Consider the following 13,280-nt stretch of genomic DNA (forward strand, 5'->3'; position numbering starts at 1 on the left):
CAGCTCCACTGCACTCCCTGTAAAAGAATATTAATACTAACTAAATGTATTGGAAGGGGCTCAAGGCTTTCCTACTTTTAGTTAGCTGGTAAAATAACGTCGAGAAAGCAGTTAAGTTTACCATTAGAAATGTTATTCTTCTCACAAAACATTGTTTATAAATTGTACTATTGATAAAAGGTAGTGTTTTAATACAGGATGGTAAAAACCAACTGCGTTCAACAGAAATGTGAACGAATATTCCCTGAATGGGTTTCCAAGTTCTACAATGGATCGAAGGATGACCTATGTCATATCACATCTATAATCTAGGTCTAAATTAATTTTCCCAAAAGAGAAAACCATCAAAATGTTCTACAGTGACCCTCAATTATCTTTACTTACTTATCTAACGTCGTAAATTACAGTGGCTGGTGTGGCTTCTCGATAACTATATAATAGAAAACACTTCTGCAGTTCTGAGTGAAGCTTTATGCGCTCAAAAATGCGGCATCGCGTGCGTTCATTACCTTGTCGGTGTTTAGGCAACGTCAGGGCGGCGGCGGACAGCACAGCTCCGCTCACCACACTATCTTGGAAGCTATCTCACCTCTCCTAACTACAGTTTACCGAAGTTGGTTTAAAAAAAAAAAACTATCTGTGTTTTCAGCTGACCAATCAGGGTCTCAATGTTAACCTTAAGCTCCGCCTACAAAAATTCTGTCTATCCAATGAGAAACGTTATACTTTTCGTGGTGGGCAATGTTTTTAAATTTTGCAACGTAACAGAGAAGCGAAAAACTCTCACGCTAAAACTTGCAGCTGGTGTGGTCCTTTTAGCGTTATCGTAAGATCTATCTGGAGGGCTCTATCTTTTAACATGGGCTGGGAGGTGGTCCTAACGTAACAGAGACGCGAAAAAGTGTCACGCTAAAACTTGTGGGTGGTGTGGCCCTCTTTGTGTTATCGTAAGATCTATACTGTTTTTCTGAAGGGCTCTAGCTTTTAACATGGTCTGGGGGTGGTCCTTCACGAAACAGAGACGCAAAAAAGTCTCACGCTAAAACTTGTGGGTGGTGTGGCCCTCTTTGTGTTATCGTAAGATCTATACTGTTTTTCTGAAGGGCTCTAGCTTTTAACATGGTCTGGGGGTGGTCCTTCACGAAACAGAGACGCGAAAAAGTCTCACGCTAAAACTTGTGGGTGGTGTGGTCTTAGCGGTTAGCTGGCGACGTGGGTGTCCGTCCATCCCTTATCGTAGGGCCTTCCAGCTTAACACGGTTCTGCTCTCGGTTTCTGGTCTCGTTTCTCCCCTCGGAACTGCGTCTGTCTCACGGTGGGAAGGTGTGACATCCATTTAGGCATTCTTGTGTTAGTCTGTGGTATTCCACTCGTTACTCGTATTACTTTGGTTAATTTAATGTTATGATTTATTCGGGGCTATGTGGCTTACTACTGGATTTGCTAATCATGTCAGGGTTTTCATGGAAGGTGTTAGATTTTCCTGACACCTTACATCTGCTATTGATGCTGCAAGCGGTTTGTGCCGTTGTGGAGGCGGGTTTGCGTCCAGTCTGACCTTTGCAAGAACTGGACGCGGTGGCGTCTGCTGAATGATGTCCGTGGGCTTCCAACTACAAGTAATCTTTGTTACATCGTACTCTCGGCGCTCTCTAAGGAAGCGTTTGTCAATGGGCGCTAGGTTTAACGAGGCATCACGATGGGCATCCGATTAGTGTGAACGTTACTTGGTGTCGTGTAGCGTCTATTTTGACTCCGTACCGTGGTTGCCCGTTGTTATGTATATGAGTGTGTTATTTATGAATGTTTTACCTCGTAGTACTTGAGTTCAGTTCTGTTAATGTATGTGCGTTTGTGTCTGTCACTAATTCAAATTGATTTTAGAATCTAAGTTATCCTGACTGACGACTTATGCTTTTAGTCAGTGAAAATTGTAGGATATAGCCACCTCATTTCTGAGACATGTCTGGCTAGTATCACCACCTCGAGCTGTTTGGTAAATTGTTTGCATATACAAAAAAAAACTAACTGAAGAAGAATTTCTACTTTTATAGTATTTTAATTTTTACTACATCATTAACGAGTTGTTATTATGTTAATTTTTACTTAATAGTTAACGAGTTGTCTGTCTGTTACAGGATAGGTGATTGTATTTCTTGTTAACCATCATCTTGCTAAAGATGCCTGAGTACTATGATTGAAATTCTTAATGAAAGTCTCTAGTACTGTGGTAGCGGCAACCGCCGTCCTATGTTAGTAGAGAAGGAGAAATCATTGCTACTGGAGTCGCCGCCACCGTGTTTATCATTGTCGATTTTAACCACTATAGTCAGTTAGTTTGGCTACTTCTAAAGCAATGGCGTTTTGATAACTACTGGCAATAGCAGATGGTTGATATTTGTGACATATTCATTTGATCATATATTTTGTGTTTGCAATGTAAATTTCTTTCACTTCATTTAATATTCCTTACAAAAAGGAAGTGATGGTATACTGTTGCCCTTTTTAAGTGTTGTCTATCAGGTGGTTATTGAAATTTAGTCTTTTCAGTTAATGTTCTTTTTGGATGCTTGCTTTTAAAAATAAATGCCTTAGTGTTTTTAGAAACGTTAATAAATTCATTATGGCTCAGTACCTTCCCACTCAACACCAGCTCCCTACCGCATTCCAGTACGAAATGTCGTAACAACCAAACCGGTTGAAATTTGGATATGGTGTTTTGGGATTACGGAGTGAGAAATCTAGAACCACGAATGGAACGAGATCACTTCCGCCTAAAATATTCAGAGCTGTGCCCTCAGCAGGGAAAGTGATGCTCACCGTCTTTTTCGATGGCTGTGGTCCGATGCTCATCGGATTCCTCGAACATGGAAAAGCCATCAACGGTGGGAAACACTCCTTAGCCTACGCTAGTCCATTAACAGCAAACGGCGTAGGCAGCTCGTGGTGGGAGTGATTCTGCTCTACGGTAACGCTCGTCCACACGAAGTGTAATGGTCAAGACAAAGTGTGAGAAACTTCAGCTACTTACAGCCCAGACACGTCGCCCTGCGACTTCCATGTGTTTGGTCCGCAAAAAAACATCTCACAGGAAAATGCTTCAATTCGGGCGACGAACTGAAGTACTGACTCCTGTCACAGCGACAGGAATTCTGCGAACGTGGAAGCCTTTGGCTCCTGAAATAGTGGGATTGTTGTGCTCGGTCCACTGGTGATAACTTTTCAATAAGGACTTCAATTACACCCACAGTGATGTTTGTACCTTTTCTTTTGAACGCCTCTCATAATTGTTAAAAACTATAACCCTTTAACTTGGGATTGTATGTACAGGCGAGTTATCTAGAAACGAATTTACAAGACGAAGAAATGGATGCTGGATATCTTGCTCTCAATGACAGATACTTAAACCGAACCTGAATGGACAACTGTAAGAAAGGACAAATATTACAATATTTACCATCATCAATTGGGGTCGTTATGGGCATCTGGTACGCAGATATCTAGATATCAGCACTGCTTTTAAGTAGTTTGTGAACTGTGATTGAGCCGGGGTAAAAATTGCTGTTTTGAAGAGCGCGCCGCAGCGCGTAGTGTGAAGCAGTCGCCCTCCGTTTCTCGAGGTGGCGCCGCTGTGGCAATCGCAGCTTTGTTGTCTCCCTCTGGTGGGAAAGGGGAAAGGTTGCCTGTTCACGTGCATTTAAGGGGCGCTATGAGCTCGCCAGGGGCTCCTCTTGGCACTCTCCCTCCCTTCTCTTTCCGTTTCCCCCGTCCCCTTCCTCCACCCCTCTTCCCCTGGGCTCCCCCCTTGTCCCCACCCCCTATCTCTCCTGCCAATGGCATCGTTTCTACCCTCTCCTTCTCCCTCTCCCTCTCCAACCCCTCCCCCTCTCCTCCTCTCTTGGCAGGTCCCCGGACTCGTACACAGTTAGTGAACATTCGCACGCCGTAGATCAATGCCTCGTCTTTCTGTGTGTGCCATCGTTTGTGCTTAAGTGGTTCAGTGTTATTCGTTTTGTGCACCTACGTTCACATGTGACAATTTTCGTCTATGTATGTGTCCAAGTGTCTGAACAACTTTCAACTTTTATCTTGGACTCTATGCCCATGAACGGCTCCATGTAATCTAAAAATTGTTTGTCTCCGTTTATATGTCCACCGTATTTTTGTCTCACATTGTCTTCATTTGTATCTTGCGTGTTTCTCTGAGGCCAAAGAGCGGCGTATTATGCTGCTGCAGGCCTGCCTGTAAACAGGTTTTGAAATAACAATAAAGAAAAAAAACTCGCCAGGGAATCAGTCTGGGTTTGTCTCTCGTCCGCATTTCTGAGGCAGTTAGTGTCTGCCCGCCGGCAGCGCCCTCGGCGGTGGAATAGCGTTGCTGTTTGGCACAGCCGTCGACGCACTCTGTTGTCTTCGATTTGAGCAAATCGTGGAGATGATGGGATTCCATGCACTGTGCAGCTGGTAGCCGCTGTCACGGTTCAACAGATTTTCCGCCAGTCGTATTTCTATGGATTCTTTAATAATGGAGTCCCAGAAAGACGTTGCTGTGGACAAAATCATTGTTTTCTCATACTCCATTGAACGTCCAGTAGAAATACAACTTTCAGCAATAGCGGACTTGCATGGGTGCAAAAGGAGGGTGTAACATTGATGTTCAATGCAGCGTTCTTTCACGGTGCGTGTGGTTTGACCTATGTAAGCCATACCACACTGGCACGGTATCCCGCAAATTCTGGCTTTTCGTAGTAACAGATTGTCCTTAACTGATCTCACAGGGTCCGCAATCTTCGATGGTGGGCGGAAAATCACCTTTTCCTGAATTTATCGAAAATTTCCACCTTCGAGGGCGCTGCCGGCGGACAGTGTGGTTCATCTATCAAATTTTCTACGCATGCGCAGGATAGTTACAGTACTCCATATATTGAGAAACGGAGGACGTTTTAGCCAGTCTGCGACGGCTCACCTGAAGATGACTGGCAGGTGCCCACTTGAAATACCGTGTGGAGTATTGAACGACAACCGTCTGCAAGGCGGAAATTTGTTTGTGCCGACCCTTCGATATTCACCATTAGGTGGCTTGCATAGTATGGAAGTAGACGCAGATCTCACTTCCTCAGCATGCAAGTAAATGATTTCCAGGATGAATCTCTCTCCATGCAACATGTTGTTCAACATCGTTTAAACCTCCTGACAACTTAAAAGTGTGTTGCGGACTGGAACTCGAAAGGTAGAACTTTGTTTATCCCGAGCAATATCCGGGAATGGTTCCGAGATCTAGTACAGGTTCAACACGTAGTTCTATTGTTCGAGAAAGTTTCAAAAACAGTGCACACCTATGCTTCAAAGATTCCTTTTCGATTCTTCTGTAAACCGTCGACATATAATTTCACTGCGTTAGTCATTGTTCCTGGATCACTAGGATTCGGAAAACACGTCGTACAGTTTCTTTAATGTCTAGAAAGTAGGACAGAGGTACTGGAAGAATTGAAGCTACGGGGGCAGGTCGTATACAGTGTCTGGAGAGCAACAGCGTGGCCAGTAAAAGGCAAGGTTCCTGTTTAAGTCCTAATCTGGTAGACAGTTTCCGTCTTCCACGAAGTTTTAGTCACCGAGTTTTTCAGGAGGGGTACTGAAAATCCTGGTAGGTAGTAGCAACGAAAATTTTGATTCAATAACAGGTTCGTTGATTTAGTGCACTAGCACTGAACCGTGAATTTACTTTCAAAATTTTTCCTTAAAGATTAATTCACTTACTAGCGATTGATCAACAACATTAACACATTTAACCACACTATGTGAGCGTGGAAGTAGTTGCCAGGGAGTAACTGACGATATAAAAATGAAATTGCTTTTAACAAATGGGAATTTTATCCCTAAAATCCATTTCTTTCTTTTTTTTTAACAAACTGATTTAAAATTGTAAGCAGAAAGCTCCCTCTAAATATCAAGTTACAATTTATTCCGAGGCAGAAAGAAACAAATTTTAGAGTGTATGAGCTTTCGGGCTGAGAACCTTGCCAGTCCCTTTCGACACAGCAGTAGTCATGACTGTTCACAACAACCTCTGAAACACTATACAGGTGCAAATCTGCAACAGACCAGATTACCTTAAAGTAAAAGTATTGACAATTCACAAAACACACAAGCTATGCACCCCGTGGGAGGGATGGAAATGCTACAAAACACTAAAATTAAAAGATTTACTTGCCACCGAAGTTGCAACTTGATTTTAACTTCTAACAAAAGTCTTTCAGTGGAAGGGTGGCAACTTTATATACTAAAATAACCATTTAAATAAAAGCCAATGAAATGCAACCTTACATAAAATCATACAAGGTTGGGAAACCATGCTCTAGAGAGCACATATACCGCCTCTCAAGATGATAGGCAAGATAAAAAAACATATTTCATGAATTAGGCTGTTACACTTCAAGCAATAAATTCGTTAACACAAGGAATCCGACAAACTTGACAGAGGCAACTATTAACGTTCAGCAGATTGAGAGGGAGATTACCGAACAATCCGAATGGCAGGTTGCTCTAACCCGCCCCTACTCCACAAGGGAAAAACGGACCTCCAAATTTGTAAATAACCACCTTCTCGCGGATGGGCAAATGGAGAAGAATGGTTGGACATCCCAAAACAAAGCGGCTGGTGACCTCACCAAGAAAACAAGTAGAATTTAACAAGTAAATGAAACAACATATCACCAATCAATTAACTCCTAATAAACTGCGATTTTTGATGAAGACCTGGTGCAGCACCCCCAAAACCAGACTGTTCCAGCTCGTCGGCTCCGTTGTGAGCCGCGGAGCGCTCCCTGCTCCAGGTAGCCCGTGTCGCTCGCTGTGACCATTCAAGTGGGCTGGCATGCTGGCACGTGTCACGGCTGGCTGAGGCAGGCGGCAAGGCGAACGTTTAGATGTGCCAGCTGCGTCTTACAACATCGACAACCTCATACACTTAGCTGCTAAGACGTAGTGACATGCTACACCAGGAAATACGATATTCAGGAAATAAATAAGAAACAACTGTTTTACAAGAAATTACGTACTATATTTATTGGGCCTCTGTACTTGACATTTTCTTTTCATTACACGATCGGAAATGTCAGGCGTCAAAGTGTTTGCAGCATTAATGCGGAGGATAGCCTTCATTGTTGCATCCTGAAGAAACGATACTTCCTTACTTTTTTCTCTTTTCATTGCTGAGAAAAGCTGCTCACAACAATACGTAGATCCAAACATGCATATGATCTGAGCGGCATTGTTGTGAAGCTTGGGAAATCTTTTTTGCTTAACGAACGATACCATCGTGACAAATCCAACGTGTTGTAGCACCTCTCAAAAATCTAAATTTTGTAAATCAATAATCTCCAATTGAAGTGACCATGACAAATCATCGGGGGAAACTGAAAAAGGAGTGCTGAACACCTTAAGCTCCATTTCCAAACCAGTGAGGTCTCGGAATCGTGTTTCAAACGACGTGATGAGCTGCTTTAACTTTGCTTCGTAATCGCCGAAAGTAGTACCTTCAGGTAGTTTTAAAGAAGCAAGGTGATCGAAGAAAATTAAATGTCCATTACTCGTGTGCCTCTCAAATAAACGTAGCTTTTCCATGAACGCTTTGATCTGGTCGTGCATGTCAATGATTAGCTGACCTTTGCTCTTCAATGACAGATGTAAATTATTCAGATGCATAGTTATGTCAGCTAGGAACGCCAACTGATATCCATTTTATACCTTTCAGACAATGCATTTCTTCCCCTTTCATTTCGAGAAAAAGAGATATTTTCTCATGACTGGCAAAGAAAACATCAAGAACTTTTCGCAGACTCAAACAACGAACTGTACTGTGGTAAGGTATATCCCCATACTCCGCTTCCATATCTTTCAGGAATCCTTTGAATTGGCGATGACTCATACCGTGACGCCACACAAAATTCACACACTTCACGACATCTTTCATTACGCCACCTAGCTCTACTGTTTCAGCACACAGTGCCACTTGGTGAATAAAACAATGAAGAGTCAAAATGTCTTTCCCGAATTCGCCCGTGAGTTTATTTTTCAAATGAGAAGCAAAACTATGGTGACGCCCAATCATTTGTATTGCACCATCTGTCGCTACAGAATGGACCTTATCCCACGGCAAAGTCATAATGTCCACTGATTCACAAACAGCTTCAAAAATGTCACGTCCTGTTGCGGTATAATCGAATGGTACCACATCCAAGAGTTCTTCAGTTACTTGCAGCTCCATGTCGACACCACCCACAAAGACTGCAAGCTGAGCACAGTCCGATACGACGGTGATTTCGTCAAGCGGTAGCGAAAATGCAACAAAGCTCTCCGCCTTTTTCCTGAGCTGTGTCTCTAAATCCGCTGCCATGTCCAGGATTGGACGAGACATTGTTTGCTTCGACGGGCAAACCCCTTCAATTGCCTGCACCTGCCTTGGAAACAAACATTCTGCAACTGCTACCATACACGATTTTACGAGTGGTCCCACAGAAAACGGCTTTCCACTCGTCGCAATGATGTGAGCGACCCTGTAGCTTGCTCGATTTGCTGATTCAGTAGTGCTTTCTCCACTCTCATTCACCTGAAAATTATAAACGCATTACAGAACACCTCCAATAGAGATACAGGGCTCAAGCGGGTAGTCATAGCTGTCATTGAACACGGATTATTGCGTCAGTAGTGGCTGCATGCGGCCAGGGGGCAGTGAGTTCGCCTTCCCCCTCCACGTGGGCTCCGAGCTGTCGCAGTCAGCGCTCCGGAGCGCTCCGGCTCCCTGGAGCTCGGTTGGAACAGCCTGCCGAAAACGCTCTCCCGAACCGTCCGCTGCCAGCCGCTTCAACAGACGCAGGAAGGCGTGCCGATCTCCGGTCTCACTGCGTCGCAGCTCGCACCGGCCAGACCGATGTCGTAGATTGACTCCTGTTGCTCTCGTGTCGGCCAAGCCACTACCCCTCGCTATACGGCTCGGCCAATTAGACTCACGTGGCGATCTCACATGCGCCAACGCTGAAGACGGACAAGATATCTTGTGTCTCAGTGCGCAACCGACCAACCGTTCGATCCAACCGCCAATGACCAATGCCTGAGCAAGCTCGAGCAGACTGGCGGCCTAACGCGCAGACTCAGAAGTGCGCGACCGACCATCCGGGTTGACTCCTAACGACAGACATACTAGCACTCCGAACGACAGACAGACACTAACTGCCTCAGAAATGCGGACGAGAGACAAACCCAGACTGACTCCCTGGTGAGTTTTTTTTCTTTATTGTTATTTCAAAACCTGTTTACAGGCAGGCCTGCAGTAGCATAATACGCCGCTCTTTGGCCTCAGAGAAACACGCAAGATACAAATGAAGACAATGCGAGACAAAAATACGGTGGACATATAATCGGAGACAAACAATTTTTAGATTACATGGAGCCGTTCATGGGCGTAGAGTCCAAGATAAAAGTTGAAAGTTGTTCAGACACTTGGACACATACATAGACGAAAATTGGAGAGGGAGAGGGAGAAGGAGAGGGGAGAAACGATGCCATTGGCAGGAGAGGTAGGGGGTGGGGACAAGGGGGGAGCCCAGGGGAAGAGGGGTGGAGGATGGGGACGGGGGAAACGGAGAGAGAAGGGAGGGAGAGTGCCAAAGGGAACCCCTGGCGAGCTCATAGCGCCCCTTAAATGCACGTGAACAGGCAACCTTTCCCTTTTCCCACCAGAGGGAGACAACAAAGCTGCGATTGCCACAGCGGCGCCACCTCGAGAAACGGAGGGCGACTGCTTCACACTACGCGCTGCGGCGCGCTCTTCAAAACAGCAATTTTTACCCCGGCTCAATCACAGTTCACAAACTACTTAAAAGCAGTGCTGATATCTAGATATCTGCGTACCAGATGCCCATAACGACCCCAATTGATGATGGTAAATATTGTAATATTTGTCCTTTCTTACAGTTGTCCATTCAGGTTTGGCATCCAGTGTCGGTTTAAGTATCTGTCATTGAGAGCAAGATATCCAGCATCCATTTCTTCGTCTTGTAAATTCGTTTCTAGATAACTCGCCTGTACATACAATCCCAAGTTAAAGGGTTATAGTTTTTAACAATTATGAGAGGCGTTCAAAAGAAAAGGTACAAACATCACTGTGGGTGTAATTGAAGTCCTTATTGAAAAGTTATCACCAGTGGACCGAGCACAACAATCCCACTATTTCAGGAGCCAAAGGCTTCCACGTTCGCAGAATTCCTGTCGCTGTGACAGGAGTCAGTACTTCAGTTCGTCGCCCGAATTGAAGCATTTTCCTGTGAGATGTTTCTTTGCGGACAAAACACATGGAAGTCGCAGGGCGACGTGTCTGGGCTGTAAGTAGCTGAAGTTTCTCACACTTTGTCTTGATCATTACACTTCGTGTGGACGAGCGTTACCGTAGAGCAGAATCACTCCCACCACGAGCTGCCTACGCCGTTTGCTGTTAATGGACTAGCGTAGGCTAAGGAGTGTTTCCCACCGTTGATGGCTTTTCCATGCTCGAGGAATCCGATGAGCATCGGACCACAGCCATCGAAAAAGACGGTGAGCATCACTTTCCCTACTGAGAGCACAGCTCTGAATATTTTAGGCGGAAGTGATCTCGTTCCATTTGTGGTTCTAGATTTCTCACTCCGTAATCCCAAAACACCATATCCAAATTTCAACCGGTTTGGTTGTTACGACATTTCGTACTGAAATGCGGTAGGGAGCTGGTGTTGAGTGGGAAGGTACTGAGCCATAATGAATTTATTAACGTTTCTAAAAACAATAAGGCATTTATTTTTAAAAGCAAGCATCCAAAAAGAACATTAACTGAAAAGACTAAATTTCAATAACCAACTGATGGACAACACTTAAAAAGGGCAACAGTAAACAATCGCTTCCTTTTTGTAAGGAATATTAAATAAAGAAAACGAAATTTACATTACAAACACAAAATATATGATCAAATGAATATGTCACAAATATCAACCATCTGCTATTGCCAGTAGTTATCAAAACGCCATTGCTTTAGAAGTAGCCAAACTAACTGACTATAGTGGTTCAAATCGACAATGATAAACACGGTGGCGGCGACTCCAGTAGGAATGATTTCTCCTTCTCTACTAACATAGGACGGCGGTTGCCGCTACCACAGTACTAGAGACTTTCATTAAGAATTTCAATCATAGTACTCAGGCATCTTTAGCAAGATGATGGTTAACAAGAAATACAATCACCTATCCTGTAACAGACAGACAACTCGTTAACTATTAAGTAAAAATTAACATAATAACAACTCATTAATGATGTAGTAAAAATTAAAATACTATAAAAGTAGAAATTCTTCTTCAGTTAGTTTTTTTTGTATATGCAAACAATTTACCAAACAGCTCGAGGTGGTGATACTAGCCAGACATGTCTCAGAAATGAGGTGGCTATATCCTACAATTTTCACTGACTAAAAGCATAAGTCGTAAGTCAGGATTACTTAGATTCTAAAATCAATTTGAATTAGTGACAGACACAAACGCACATACATTAACAGAACTGAACTCAAGTACTACGAGGTAAAACATTCATAAATAACACACTCATATACATAACAACGGGCAACCACGGTACGGAGTCAAAATAGACGCTACACGACACCAAGTAACGTTCACACTAATCGGATGCCCATCGTGATGCCTCGTTAAACCTAGCGCCCATTGACAAACGCTTCCTTAGAGAGCGCCGAGAGTACGATGTAACGAAGATTACTCGTAGTCGGAAGCCCACGGACATCATTCAGCAGACGCCACCGCGTCCAGTTCTTGCAAAGGTCAGACTGGACTCAAACCCGCCTCCACAACGACACAAACCGCTTGCAGCATCAATAGCAGATGTAAGGTGTCAGGAAAATCTAACACCTTCCATGAAAACCCTGACATGATTAGCAAATCCAGTAGTAAGCCACATAGCCCCGAATAAATCATAACATTAAATTAACCAAAGTAATACGAGTAACGAGTGGAATACCACAGACTAACACAAGAATGCCTAAATGGATGTCATACCTTCCCACCGTGAGACAGACGCAGTTCCGAGGGGAGAAACGAGACCAGAAACCGAGAGCAGAACCGTGTTAAGCTGGAAGGCCCTACGATAAGGGATGGACGGACACCCACGTCGCCAGCTAACCGCTAAGACCACACCACCCACAAGTTTTAGCGTGAGACTTTTTCGCGTCTCTGTTTCGTGAAGGACCACCCCCCAGACCACGTTAAAAGCTAGAGCCCTTCAGAAAAACAGTATAGATCTTACGATAACACAAAGAGGGACACACCACCCACAAGTTTTAGCGTGAGACTTTTTCGCGTCTCTGTTACGTTAGGACCACCTCCCAGCCCATGTTAAAAGATAGAGCCCTCCAGATAGATCTTACGATAACGCTAAAAGGACCACACCAGCTGCAAGTTTTAGCGTGAGAGTTTTTCGCTTCTCTGTTACGTTGCAAAATTTAAAAACATTGCCCACCACGAAAATTATAACGTTTCTCATTGGATAGACAGAATTTTTGTAGGCTGAGCTTAAGGTTAACATTGAGACCCTGATTGGTCAGCTGGAAACACAGATAGTTTTTTTTTAAACCAACTTCGGTAAAATGTAGTTAGGAGAGGTGAGTTAGCTTCCGAGATAGTGTGGTGAGCGGAGCTGTGCTGTCCGCCGCCGCCCTGACGTTGCCTAAACACCGACAAGGTAATGAACGCACGCGATGCCGCATTTTTGAGCGCATAAAGCTTCACTCAGAACTGCAGAAGTGTTTTCTGTTATATAGTTATTGAGAAGCCACACCAGCCACTGTAATTTACGACGTTAGATAAGTAAGTAAAGATAATTGAGGGTCACTGTAGAACATTTTGATGGTTTTCTCTTTTGGGAAAATTAATTTAGACCTAGATTATAGATGTGATATGACATAGGTCATCCTTCGATCCATTGTAGAACTTGGAAACCCATTCAGGGAATATTCGTTCACATTTTTGTTGAACGCAGTTGGTTTTTACCATCCTGTATTAAAACACTACCTTTTATAAATAGTACAATTTATAAACAATGTTTTGTGAGAAGAATAACATTTCTAATGGTAAACTTAACTGCTTTCTCGACGTTATTTTACCAGCTAACTAAAAGTAGGAAAGCCTTGAACCCCTTCCAATACATTTAGTTAGTATTAATATTCTTTCACAGGGAGTGCAGTGGAGCTGACG

This window comes from Schistocerca gregaria, chromosome 2 (assembly GCF_023897955.1).
Source record: "Schistocerca gregaria isolate iqSchGreg1 chromosome 2, iqSchGreg1.2, whole genome shotgun sequence".
Classification (NCBI taxonomy): domain Eukaryota; kingdom Metazoa; phylum Arthropoda; class Insecta; order Orthoptera; family Acrididae; genus Schistocerca; species Schistocerca gregaria.